We start from the raw sequence: 14,013 nt of genomic DNA on the forward strand, positions 1-14,013 counted from the left end.
CATTTTCTAGGAATATAGAACAATGTTTTGGAGTTCTAAGAAGAAATTGGCTACACCTAGAAGTCCATGCATTTTATCCTCATAGAACATTAAATCGGATCATCCTTGTTTGTTGCATTCTACATAGTTTTATACGAAAGAATTTTCTCAATGATCACCTTAACATAGAGAAAGACGAGCACAATGAGAATATGGCTCAGCTTACATTAACTTCAGAAGCTTTTATTATAACACCATGAGGGCTTGTACCATGTTATTTGTGATTGTAAGAATATATCATGTTTATGTGTATCTTATGTTAATGTTTTGTTTTGTTTTATCATAGTATCATTAATGACGTGTTTAAAGGAATGTAATCCAAGAGGTTGGAGTTAAAGCTAAAGAAAATGGAATGAGATGGAAGATGAGTAGATGACAAGCTTGTAAAAGGTCATGCTTGATGTATTAAACACCTGCTCTCTCTTTAAAGTAGGTAACCATTTTTTGCTAATTGGCATGCCTTTTAACACTTACCAATTACTTTACATGGTTGTTTTAAATGAAAAGTGTTTTATAAGGAAAAAGTTAGTGGTTTTTTAGTATTCATCAAAAAATGAGTATCAATAAGGGAAAAGACCTATTTAAAATTTGTACTTTAAAGATTGGTTGGAGCCCTCCAAATAAACGAAAGGACTCTCCAAAAATAGGAGTATGCCACTAGATATGGAGAACACACGGTATTCTTTAGTAAAAGGCGAAAGAATAGTTCGCTTTGTGTTCACCACATGGCTGCATGCCTCTCATGTCTCAGCTGCTTGGTTTATGTAATGGTTTGCACGCCTTCTATTTTCTGTAAGCAGTCCATGTGGGATGAACCCCAAACCTACATTCATCTGTTCCAATTAAGGATTTTGTTTGACCAAAAGCATAGTTTCATGCCAATTTTTCTGACAGTTCATTTATGTTTATTTTTTTGAAAGACTAATTATTATATGAGGTGAAACCGTGAAATATGTTTATAGTGATATAAGAGTATTTTTGTCTTTTCTTCTTGTTTTTACTTAGATTCAACCAAAACAATGCCAAACAAACAACATACTTAAATTCAAATCCCCCTATTTCTTTCCATTTTGTTCTCATCCTTGATTTAAAAAAGTTACATGTAGCTGTGCTAAGGATTTTCATGGTTACTATTCTGGTAGGATCCTAAGAGGATTTCCTACTGTCCCTTTCTCTCTCTATTGTTATAAATAAAACCCAGTTGGTTTTTTTGAAGCCACATTATTTCTTAGGTTATTTCAGTTGTTCTGTTTCAAAATTAGAAGCAATGCTAACTAGGCAAAGGTGACCAAAAGAATTTTTAACTGCAAAATTTGGTTGGAGCCCTAACAAAAGGGACTCTCCAAAAATAGGCGTATGCCACTAAATATGGCAAGCACACGGTATTCTTTAGTAAAAGGCGAAAGAATAGTTCGCTTTGTGCTTACCACATGGCTGCGTGCTTTCTAACTTCCCAGCTGCCTGCTTTAAGTAACCACTCTCACACCTTCTATTTCAATCCAGCAGTCGATGTGGGATGACTCTTCCTCTCCTCTTCCTCTTTTCTTTTCTTTTTCCCCTCTCTTACTTTGATTTGGTTTTTGATCTGTTTTGGAGGAAGTGTTCTTATACGTGTTTTGAAAGAAATTATTGGATATTGGATAATTAGAATAAGATATTTGTGAACAATACATTTGACGACCAAACAGCATTAAAAAAATGTTAGCCTAATGAAATTAGTGTTTCATATTGTATTAAATGAAAGGGGGTAAAAAAGTAATTTTCTTTTACTTTTTGATAAAGGTAGTGTATATTTTAGGGAGTGTATGGTCCTAATTGTTTTCCAAAAAAATAAAATTTCTAAGATTATTTGTTCTTCTGTTTGCTGGAGTGGTGAAAGGTGTAAATATTTATGTAAACATTAACTTTGAAGAGTGTTAGCGGTATATAACATAGCCTCTTTGGAAACTTCTCTTGAGGGTTGGTTTTATTAAAATTGTTGTTGAATGTGATTTGAACATATTGAGATCAAACATAAGAACAACATTCTTGATTGGTTTATGATCAATCGCTATAGTTGCCAAAATGAGCGGATTGGGTAAAGTCAAAACATCTTGAGTCTAGTTTTATATAGATCGATTTCTTAAATGGTCAAAGGTATATGAGGAAACATGAAACGTGGATGAATGGACATCAAGGGATCATCCCAAAAAATTTGAATAATTTACCATGAAGTGCTCATGTTTCAAGGAATGTCATAGGATGATGTTTTGAAGTTTTAAAAAGATGGGAGAAATACTTAGAAGTCCATCCTTCTTACCCCCTTTAAAATGCAACATCGGATCATGCTTGCATTCCTCCTTGTTAGATATATGCAAATCTTTCACCCCCTCTTCCTCTCTTCTTATTCCCTTTCTTTTACTTCGATTTTGTTCTTAGGAAGTGAGGTTTGAAAGTAAAAACTAGATATTGGATAACTAGAATGATATCTGTAACACCGTTAAATTTCAAACAAATTTTCATTTAATTTTAATAAAAACATTTCATTTCCAAATCATCCAAAAATCATATATCCAACAGTTTTCATCAAAAACACAATACAAATCCAAATTCCAAGGTCTCAAAACATGTCATCTGCAAATGTGTACGGATCATGCTAGCCCCTTCCCGCGATCATCACTGGTACCTGAAACACATAACACACAAACGGTAAGCATCAAAGTTTAGTGAGTTTCCCAAAATACCACATAGAACACACACGCCTTTCCATGCCATAACTCTATAGGATCTTCTGACCCAAGTGTTTTAGGGGATTTCCATCCCATAACTCTGTTGACCTTTCGGCCCATAATCTGTTGACCTTACGATCTATATCATCATACTCATATCATAACATATCACATATATAACATGTATCACATAAACATTATACACATAATACCTTCCGGTCGCACCTAGTTATCGGGTATGGCATAGTGAGAAGACTCACCTCGCTGATGTCGGATAATCACTCGAGCTCGATTCCCCGATGTATCGCCTACTATATCATAAGTTCATCTCTAATTAATACTTTCCTGACTTAGTTTGACTAACAATATTAAATCAACTCTAGTCAACCCTGGTCAACGGTCAGCCTTTGACCCGACTCGTCGAATCTTGCATAGACTCGTTGAGTCCATACGTGAACTCGAGTCCTTTGAATCCCTTCTGACTCACTGAGTCACTCACCAACTCGGCGAGTCATCCACTGATTCGAATCACGGGACACCCCGTTCCGACTCGTTGAGTCTGCTCATGGACTCAGCGAGTTCGTTTCATGCACAACCTCAAACACCCTCCTGAGGTCAGGTCTATTCCTTTAATCCTTAGATCTAACCTTTCCAAGCTCAATAATCACGTAAAGTCTCTATCTTGATGTACATGCAACATTTATATGACCACATATGATGATTTAGCCCCAAATACCACAACCCAAGGTCATAACCTCCATTGTTCTCCATAAAGCTTGATGAGTGAGGCTCTCTGGACCTCTATGGATCCATATCCAAAGCCTCATCACCATAAAGGGACTATTGGACATCAAATCAACCTAACAAAGGGCACAAGAAACCCTAAATCCATATATACTTCATAAAACAGAAGATGAGCCGAATTAATACCTCAAATGCAATGATCTTAGCTTCAAATCCATAGAATAGCAACCTCATTTGCTTCCTCTTGGCTAGGACCTCCTTCTTCTTGCTAAACAACACCACAACGGTCAAGAATGGCTTCCTTTCTCTCTCAAAACGCTCAAGCACTTTAGGGTTTCTCTCTATGTACTGGTAGCCGCAAATGAAGGCTATAAGGGCCTTTAAATAGGCCCCAAACCCGAGAAATTAGGGTTTCTTTCGTCGGCTCTGACTCAGCGAGTCGCTCTCCTGACTCGTCGAGTCCCCTCATTAACCACGTCATCCAGTTGCGAACAGACTCGACGAGTCTGAGCACCAACTCGTCGAGTCAACCTACCTAAATAAAGAATTTCAACATAAATCAATATACCTGGAAACTGGATGTTACAATATCTTTAGTGACGGATAAATTCTATTTGTTCAGAAAGAACCTTTTGTGGAAGAAAAAAAATTAGTTTTATTAAGTTAGAGTTTCATTTTATAAAAATATGTAAATAATTGTAGTAAGTTTATTTTACATTTTGATAAGGGTATGTGAAACACGGTGGTGTTTGGTTAATCTCTTTAAGGGATGGTTGTTGTAAATGATTGTAGTGAGTTTAATGTTTTGTTTTTTCTGTCATGAATTCTTTCAACGTATATCATATAATTGACTACATGTTTCAAGAAAATTGTAGAAAAACTAAAACTCTTTACACTTTTATTGATTTAAACAGGTTAGAATAAAACCTCACTGCAAAGAAACCTATTCTACCCCTACAGTCAAAATACAAGAGCCCTAATCTAAACATTGAGTTTTAATATGACAAAGACAATATCTCTAATAGGAAGAAAACAAAAGTAAAAAAATATATATATCTAAATGTACATTGAAAACCCCAACATACCTTCCAACTACAGATGGAAATAACCAAAATAAAAATAAAACCAATAGAAAAAGGAAACGATGATTATGTATAAGAATTAACGATGATTATGTATAAGAATTGATCTAAAACATGCAACTTCAGTTTATATACTCGGGTCAGACCCATGTGGAGAAATTGACTCGCTACTCTTTTAACTTTCATCAAACAAGCCCCCATTCCTCAGATTTAGACAAATGTAACACTTCAACCAGGTTAGTTTTCCTGATGCCATGTCATACTCGTATATATACACAACTTCCAGGGATTGAGTACAATAAGGATTTCTCAATGTCGACAATTGGAAACTTGAATTCTGAAATTGGTTGAAGCCCTAATGAAAGGGACTCTCCAAAAATAAGCGTATGCCACTTAATGCAGCGAACACACGGTATTCTTTAGTAAAAGGCGAAAGAATAGTTCGCTTTGTGTTCACTGCGTAGCTGCGTGCCTTATCAGTTCCCAGCTGCTTGGTTTATGTAATGAGTTTGATACCTTCTGTTTCATTCAAGTAGCCGATGCGGGATGAACCCCATACCTGCATCTCTATGTTTCAAACCCTTCTTCCACTTTTCTCTTCAAACAGTTTTTCAGATTTCAACATTTAATACTATTCAAAACAAGATGATTCGTGATCTTTTTGACGTTTATTTCAAACAACATGAGTTCCTTTCTTGTACTTGGTAAGTATTAATGTATTGGTAAATTGTACCTTTTCATATTGTAAATTAAATCAAGGAGGTTTGATAATTATCAGTTCATACATTAGTGAGTTGCGTGGGCACAAAATGTGTTTTGAGTTCCAGAAACACTAATGTTTTCCTAAGTTCTACTAACTTATATACAATTGTATTAGAAATATAAACAAGGTTTATATACACTTGTATGCTTAAACGTTTAAAGAATGTATAAGTCCTAACTCTTTAACTTTTTTGTATGAATTTTATTCAGGCGATGTTTGGTTTTACCTAAGAAACTATTGACCAGGTCAGTTTTTGGTTTGGCAAAAGAAGCTTAGTTGATTTGGGTTTAGCCGTTTAGCTATGTATCACCTCATTATAAGCTCTAAAGTCAAGAAATTTAATGGCAGAAGAATCAATATTATCAAGAAATAAAGTAAGAAAAGAGATGAACTTTTGTGACAAAATCCAGTTAGCTTCTCTTATGCTGTTGCTGATCGTGAACTCTACTGCCTAATTTCAGGTTTTTTCAATATTGATTCTCAATGCATTTCTTGTGCTTTCAACAAAAAATTTACAAGCTTTTAGTTAATTTCAAAATTATTATAGACCTGACTTATGATTGTTACACAGGAAATATTGAAAATTTGAACTTTACATATTGATTGGAGCCCTTCAATAAGAAGGGACTCTCCAAAAATAGGCGTATGCCACTATATATGACAAGAACACGGTATTCTTTAGTAAAAGGCGAAAGAATAGTTCGCTTTGGTCTTACCACATGGCTGCGTGTCTTTTCTTCTTCCAGCTACTTGGTTTAAGTAATGACTCTCATACCTTCGGTTTATTTAAGCAGCCTATGTGGGATGACCCTCAACCCTGCATGCCTCTCTTCCAAACCCTTTTTCCACTTTTCTCTTTTCCCCTTCTTCTCTTATTTTGATTTGATTTTTGAGTAAATTACACGAATGGTCCCTATGGTTTAGGGTAATTTGCGCATTTGGTCCCTAATTTATATTTTTAACTCGGAAGGTCCCTATTGTTTGTTTTTGTTATGCGCTTGGTCCCTGTCATACATAAAAAGACTATTTTGCCCTTGATTTTTTTAATCTATTTAAATAAACACACCCCCAACCCCACCCTTCTCACCTTACCTTGCCTACCTAATCATTTTTTCCTATTTAAATAATAGTCGTTTTGGGTAAGACGGGGACCAAACGTGTAACAAAAACAAACAGTAGAGACCAAACGCGTAACAAAAACAAACAGTATGGACCTTCCGAGTTAAAAAAATAAGTTAGGGATCAAACGCATAAATTACTCCAAACCATAGGGACCATTCGTGTAATTTACTCTTGATTTTTTATCTGTCTTTTAAAATATTTAGTCAAATATTATTTTTAATTGTCCAAAGAAGAACATTTTCTTGAAGAAAAATGAAGTTGGAGTTTCAAATGGTAGTAAATGAACGGAATAAATTGGTAAGTTCAATTTATTTTTGGACAAAGGTATGGTGAAAATGGATAATGATATACATTAAGTCATTTTATTCATCTCACTTGTCGAAGAGTCTAAATGGTTTTGAATTTAGACCTTATAGTTCACACATTGATTTTTACTGTTCAAAAGTATTGGTCGCATTTATATATCTCGAGATGTTGTGTTTGATGAATCGTGTTTTCCATTTGTTACTTCTTCACCAACATCCTCAATTGATGTTTCGCAATTTACTTCTTTTCCTCAAAGTGAACCGGAAGTCTTAAATGATCATATGTCTAATTATGACCTGTCATTATTATTTAACACTTCTAATGCAGTTGCAACATCTCAATCTTCAAGTTTTGTTCCAATTTTCGGTTTACCAAACATATGTGTACAAGATTCAGCTGTTTCTACTCCTCCACTACCCATTGTTGAACCTACTCCTCAAGTACGACCGGATTTGCAGACTTCTTTTAATGGGAGAGTAAATTACATGAATGGTTTCTATGGTTTGGGGTAATTTGCACGTTTGGTCCCTAACTTATTTTTTTAACTCGGAAAGTCCGTAATGTTTGTTTTTGTTACGCGCTTGGTCCCTACTGTTTGTTTTTGTTACGCGATTGGACCCTGTCTTATCTAAAAAAACTATTATTTAAATAAGAAAAAATTGTAGGATAGGTAGAGTAAAGTGAGGGAGGTTGGAGTTGGGGTGTGTTTATTTAAAAAAAATAAAAATAAAAATAAAAATTCAAGGGCAAAATAGTTTTTTTATGTAAGACAGAGACCAAACGTGTAACAAAAACAAACAGTAGAGACCTTCCGAGTTAAAAAAACAAGTTAGGGACCAAACGCGCAAATTACCCTAAACCATAGGGACCATTCGTGTAATTTACTCTTAATGAAAATATCGACGAAACAGCCGCCCCATCCATGCCTGATTCTCAGCATGTTGTTGCCAATCCTCATGATCCTCCTGGTGTGCTTACTCGTGGTCGGGATGGGAAGACTTTTCCCCGACAATTCACCGATGGTCATTTCGCTATGACCCGCAAAAACGTGTTTTCTTTGCTGAGCCTGCTTCTTATCGATTGGCCTTGGCTGATAAAGCATGGCGCACAACTATGGAGGTTGAATTTGATGCGCTTCAAAAGAACAACATGTGGACTCTCGTTCCCCGACCTCCTGGTATTAATATTGTTGGTTGCAAATGGGTGTTTAAACTCAAACAACATCCCGATGGCTCTATTAACAAATATATGGCTCGATTAGTTGCCTGCGACTTCACTCAACAACATGGCATTGACTACCAGTCAGCCCTGTTGTCAAACCAATCACTATCCGTCTCATTTTATCACTTGTTGTTTCTCGTGGCTGGCCCTTCGACAAATCGATGTGAATAATGTCTTTCTTCATGGGCACTTAAGTGAGGATGTTTACATGTCTCAACCGCTGGGATTTGAAGATTCTAGTCGATCCTCATTTGTCTGCAAATTGAATAAAGCACTCTATGGTCTAAAGCAGTCCCCCTGTGCCTGGTTTCCCCGGTTTAGTGATAAACTCCATGAGCTTGGTTTCTCCTCCTCGAAGGCCAATACCTCTCTTTTTTATGTTCCATGAAGGTGATATCCTCATTTATATGCTTTTTATGTCGATGATATCCTCATTACCGCTATCATTGATTGTTTAATTTGTGTTCGTTCTATTGTGACTTACCACATACGTTATTTTTGTTTTACTTTTTGATAAGGGTAAGCAGGGAATTTTATTTTACTGTTTTGATGATGGCATGGGGTGTTTCGTTCAAATTGTTGAGGGCTAGTTTTATTAAAATTGTTGTCGAATATAATTTAAAGATATTGAAATTAAACATGAGAACAATGTTTTTGATTGGCCTATAATCTACAACTATTGATGCCAAAATGGGACCGGTTGGATAACAAGTTGGGTCATGTTGACATGAGATAGATGATTTTTGTCACTTTGAATTTAATGGTTTATTAATAAAACTTTTTGAACGGTTATTAACTAATATATTAAATATGATTATGAGTGCTCGTTGCTGAATAATGTCAATGTTTTGCACGAAACATTTTAGAAGGTTGTAGACACTCGAGTTTATAATGGACGACTTCTAAATTCCCATTTCCGGTTTAGCTAAAAAACAAATTTTACCCGTTTTACCGACTATCAACAAAATGTATTGTGTATATATGTACTTTGTTTGCAATATGTATTTGGTGTTGCTGTTAATTATGACGGAAATTGGACAAAGATTTGTGGAGTAATCAACACTCATGATGTAGCTTCTTGACGTTTGTAACATTTGCATCTTTTTTTTTTTTTTTTTTTTTTCACACATATTAGCATAGTATCCTCACTCTCCATATTTGTAGCAGCAGGTAACTACTTCTAAAGATTTTCCTTTTGAGTAATCATTCTTATCTTTCTCTTCGATTCTTCATTTTGTTGTGATTCCTTTCTTGTCTCACATTGTTTTCATTCGCTTTCAATTGCATATTGGTGTTATCTCCTTTACACGGTGACTTATTTTTCTTTGGATAAAACACGACAATATGTTGGTACTCTTGACTGTAAACTCTTTAGAAAAGGTCAAAGACTTTCATTAAAAGTAACCTTTCTGACTTTATCTCAAACAACATGAGTTCCTCCTTTGTACTTCTATCTTGATTATCACTGCATTTGTATTTTTGACAACAATTTTACAAGCTTTAGGTTTAGTGCCAGATTACATTAGACCTTATCAGTGACAGTTAACACTTAACAAAAAAGAACTAGTGAAAATTTAAACTTCAAAATTTGGTTAGAGCCCTCCAAATAAATGAAAGGACTCTCCAAAAATAGGCGTATGCCACTATATATGGAGAACACACGGTATTCTTTAGTAAAAGGCGAAAGAATAGTTCGCTTTGTGCTCACCACATGGCTGCGTGTCTCTTCATGTCTCAGCTGCTTGGTTTAAGTGTTGAATTTGATAGCTTCTCTTTCGTTTAAGTAGCCTATGTGGGATGAAGCAGAAACTTGCATTCCTCTTTTTCAAACCCTTCTTCCACTTTTCTTTTCTTTCCCCCTTATCTTTACTTGGTTTTTGATTTGTCTTTATTCTTTAATATTGGAAGCGCTCTTATATAGGTTTTGAAAGGAATTATTATTAGAATAAGATACAGAGTGAAATTTTAATTGTAGTTGACGAAAAAAAGAATATTTTGGTGAAGAAAAACAAAGTTGGAGTTGTAAATGAAGAGGATAATTAATTGGTAAGTACGTTTTACTTTTGGACAAAGGTTTTGTGAAAATGGATAATGATAGGCCATTAAATCAATTTATTCATATCACTTGTCAAAGATTCTAAATAGCTTTGAATTTAGACTTCTATGTTCACACATTGGCTTTTACTGTTTAAGCATGTTTCATAGTTCCACATTTAGCACTAATGCCTTGTTCATGAGTTTTTAGTAAATTTAGTAAAAGAAAGAGAGAGAAAATATTGACAGGAAGAAAGGGAGGGGAAGGAGAATTTTTCTTATTCCGTGTTCCCGAGCTCAAAGGAAATAAAAGGAAAAGTGTAAGTTTTTGTGTTTCTTCCAGAGTCCGCCCAATTTGGGAGGAAATTTTAGAATTAAAACATGGCTCTAAAATCCTTTTCTTCCCCTTACTTTCCTTACATCAATTAAATTCAGGGTACACGATTTTCCTTCGACATCATTCACATTCCCTCCATATACATCCATATCTCTCTTTAAGTAGAATTCGGGAACAAGACGTAAAGGCTTAGTGAGTGTACCTTCTCACCACTTTGCACTTTTTGCTTGACATCGTAATCATGTCATTCCCCTTTCATCTCTTTCATCCATAGGAAATGGCCACCTCTCATGTTTTTATTTTTTTTTTATTAAATATATAAAATTATAATTTTACAAGTTTCTATATATTTAAACTAATAAAAGAGGAATATTTCATGAACTTAATAATAAAACTCATTGCGTAGTAAAAAACGACAATTAAATAAAAACAATATAGAATACATCTAATTGAAATAATTTTTTATAATTTCCTCTCTTGTCCTCCAAACCATCACGAGGTCGTCTCCCGAAAATGGTCAATGTTTTTTGTTAGAAATTTCGTATTGCAACTTTTTTTGTTCTTCTCCCAAACAAATTCCATTTCCGGCTCGGTCAGGGGTTGGCATACCAAAATGTATTTGGGGAGAGAAGAAAATTTGTGGAATAAGGTTGGGCTAAGGGGTGGCATAGAGTATTATTGTGGTATTTGTATCAAGTTGTGGTTGGTAAACCGACAGATCAAAAACGAAAACATTTTGACTCGGTTTGTTGAACCACTTGCACATGACTTGTTTCGCCTGAATCTTGGGGTGAAATCGGTGGAAAGGTTGTTTGAATTCATTTTTGGTAGCAGAAATTAAGTGTAGTGTTTGTGTGAAATGAGTAGTAAAAAGTGTATTATTTGAGTGACAAAGTATTAGATAGTGTGAAATAAAATAAAATCCAAAAGTAGCCGTTGGGGAGGAAAGGAAGAAGGTGTGCCGAAATCATTTTGGGACCTCACTTTACCGTGGTGTGTGGTAAAGATTAATAAATTAACAAAATCCATTTGGTCTCTTCTGTGATGCAGTTTCCGATCACAAGCTCAAAAAGTCAAACATGCTGGGTTTTTGTTAAAATTATCACTGCATTTTTGTATCAATTGACAAATAGTGGAATATTGAACTTTAAAAATTGGTTGGAGCCCTCCAATGAAGGAAGGGACTCTCCAAAAATAGGCGTATGCCACTGTTTATGGCAAGCACACGGTATTCTTTAGTAAAAGGCGAAAGAATAGTTCGCTTTGTGCTTACCACATGGCTGCGTGCCTCTACATCTCTCAGCTGCTTCCTTTAAGTAACGACTCTCACCCATTCTGTTTCATTCCAGCAGCTGATGTGGGATGAACTAGAACCTTGCATTCCTCTTTTTCAAACCCTTCCTATCTTGTTTTACTTTGATTTTGTTTTTGTTTTGTTTAAGTTTCAAAAGTAAATCCGAGATATTGGATAATTAGAACAAAATATATAGTGCTGGTTCAAATTTTGATTGGTTTTAACTGTATTTGAACCTTTTGCCTTATGTGTTTTGTGAGTTGTCGTTATAAGTGTTATAAATATTATATGGATATTAACTAAACTAACCAATAGGAGTAGAGTTGTTAACAAAAATGATAATTTGCTTGTGATTTGTGAAAATAACCAACTTGTCCGGCCGAGATGGCTTCTTCGGACTAATCAAAATATATAATTTGTGTATTTTTTAGTTGCACCAAAAATATCTCTACTCATGTTCATGATGATCCTTTCGAAATGTCTAATATCATTGTTTTTCAATTAAATATCACATTTTAAGTCCTTTTTATCATATCTACTTACCATCAGTTACGTCTCTCTAGAATTTTGTTGGATTTGAGTGAAAAACGAAGCATCTTCTCGAAATTCCAAAATTGTGTAGTGGATTTCGGAATTGTTCTTGTAATTTCAAAATATTCCGAAACTTTTTTTTTCTGTAATCTCAAATGGATTTGCTGGAATGTCCGTTTGAAATGTATTTTCTTTGTATTTTTTTTTTTTTTTTTGTTATTGGCTAGTCAAATTATATTTAATTATACATATCGATTTAAGGCAAACGGGCAACAAGTTGCGCCGCTAGCCCTTTCTGGATGGCAAAACCAACATCAAAGTACTTTTTGTTAAAAAAAAGTACTTTGATGTGACATTAAATTGGTCCGGAATGAATTTGGAATTCCCCATTCCGAACCAAGTTGTTATTTCCTTAAAACACAAAAAACTCGGTTGTTTTTGTTAATAACTTTGTTCATGATAATTGGTTTGTTTAATAGCTAATGCCTTTTAACTATAAATAATGTAGATTTTCAGGACAAAAACCCAGAATTTTATATGCATAAATTAAGAACGACATAATTTACAACATATGATTTTGGGGTTAAAGTTGCATTCAATTATTTTTAGGAAAGTAGAAAAGTGAAATAGATATAAATCTAAGTTCAACTTTCAATTAACAATTTCTATGAACTAAATTTGTAAACACTTCCAACAAATACATATATGTCTATATATAAGTGTGTGTCCAAGTCATAAGAGAATATTCTCCGCATATTAAAAGGAATAATCCAATCGGTCTTGTCATCCCTTATGGACAGCTTTGCATCCAATATTCTCCCCTCAAAACTTATAAATGATGACGACATGATCGATGCGAACCTAGGGCAAGTTGGACACAACCTAGTACAACAAGTTTTAATGGGGCTTATGATTTCATATCGTTGTTATGGGTATATCATATTTAGGATTTCTTTTGATCCACTAGCACAAAAAGTTAAGTTATAGTCCACATGAGAAAAAATGAAGGGGGCAGTGACACACCTAAATCCCATTCGTATGCTTCTAACTCCTCGTTTTCCCTAACAACATTGCATCGACACACCTTATAATAATTGAATATGAAGAATACGAGGAGGAAATTTGGCAACAGTCATTGCTCTATGCCCTTACCAATTACAAATAAATTAATATCATGCTTCATATACCAACTATATTCTCTATCACACATCTCCTTGATTCCCTTCATCTATTGTGCGTCTTCCACATTCAACTTTCTTTCGCTAATGTATTCAATATCAACAACGACCTTGCCTTAGTTCATAGTAGTTTGAAGTTTACTAGATGATAAATGAACATGTATTAAGCGAATCAATTTTGTTTATAGGTATTACTGGTTCTTCATAGTTTAAATAAAGCCTTTAAGTTTGTCACCAAACATGCCTAATTCAAATATAGCTTTATAGGAAGGCATTGTGGTCATTAAAGATGCCAAAGTGTTCAATAATGTTAGGTTAAAAGAAGAGGAATTTGATTTCTTTTTTTGTCGGCTATTTATTTGTATATGTAACTATGTATTTATATATGTCTCCTTTTATGGGATATGACTAGTTGGCTTCAAGCTTATGTGAATATAATCTTATTAAAAAAAGCCTATTTCATATTTTATAGTAAGCTTAATATGTCTTTCATTGTTCATTAATGGATCTTAACACTTAACGTACCAAATTTTCAAAAAAATAATAATTTTAAAGGCATAATCAAAACATTCCAAGAACTACTTTTCATTAAGAAAACACCAAGTACAAATATGTTCAATCATCATATAACCAAGTACCAAACTTAGTGACCAA

General features: G+C 34.4%; 6 non-coding genes across 6 annotated transcripts; all 6 read right to left on the reverse strand.

Annotated features, from left to right (window-relative positions):
* Positions 1-649: 649 nt before the first annotated feature.
* On the reverse strand, positions 650-770 carry LOC145003535 (U5 spliceosomal RNA). The gene has a single exon (XR_013661993.1). It is a non-coding gene; the product is annotated as a U5 spliceosomal RNA (small nuclear RNA).
* Positions 771-1,359: 589 nt separating this feature from the next.
* On the reverse strand, positions 1,360-1,475 carry LOC145003528 (U5 spliceosomal RNA). Its single transcript, XR_013661986.1, has one exon. It is a non-coding gene; the product is annotated as a U5 spliceosomal RNA (small nuclear RNA).
* Positions 1,476-4,923: 3,448 nt separating this feature from the next.
* LOC145003527 (U5 spliceosomal RNA) lies at positions 4,924-5,039 on the reverse strand. Its single transcript, XR_013661985.1, has one exon. It is a non-coding gene; the product is annotated as a U5 spliceosomal RNA (small nuclear RNA).
* A 904-nt stretch (positions 5,040-5,943) lies between these two features.
* Positions 5,944-6,061, reverse strand: LOC145003539 (U5 spliceosomal RNA). The gene has a single exon (XR_013661997.1). It is a non-coding gene; the product is annotated as a U5 spliceosomal RNA (small nuclear RNA).
* A 3,520-nt stretch (positions 6,062-9,581) lies between these two features.
* LOC145003537 (U5 spliceosomal RNA) lies at positions 9,582-9,702 on the reverse strand. Its single transcript, XR_013661995.1, has one exon. It is a non-coding gene; the product is annotated as a U5 spliceosomal RNA (small nuclear RNA).
* Positions 9,703-11,519: 1,817 nt separating this feature from the next.
* On the reverse strand, positions 11,520-11,638 carry LOC145003533 (U5 spliceosomal RNA). Its single transcript, XR_013661991.1, has one exon. It is a non-coding gene; the product is annotated as a U5 spliceosomal RNA (small nuclear RNA).
* Positions 11,639-14,013: the final 2,375 nt, after the last annotated feature.

The sequence above is a fragment of the Lactuca saligna genome, chromosome 6, assembly GCF_052625555.1.
Source record: "Lactuca saligna cultivar CGN05327 chromosome 6, ASM5262555v1, whole genome shotgun sequence".
Taxonomy (NCBI): Eukaryota; Viridiplantae; Streptophyta; class Magnoliopsida; order Asterales; family Asteraceae; genus Lactuca; species Lactuca saligna.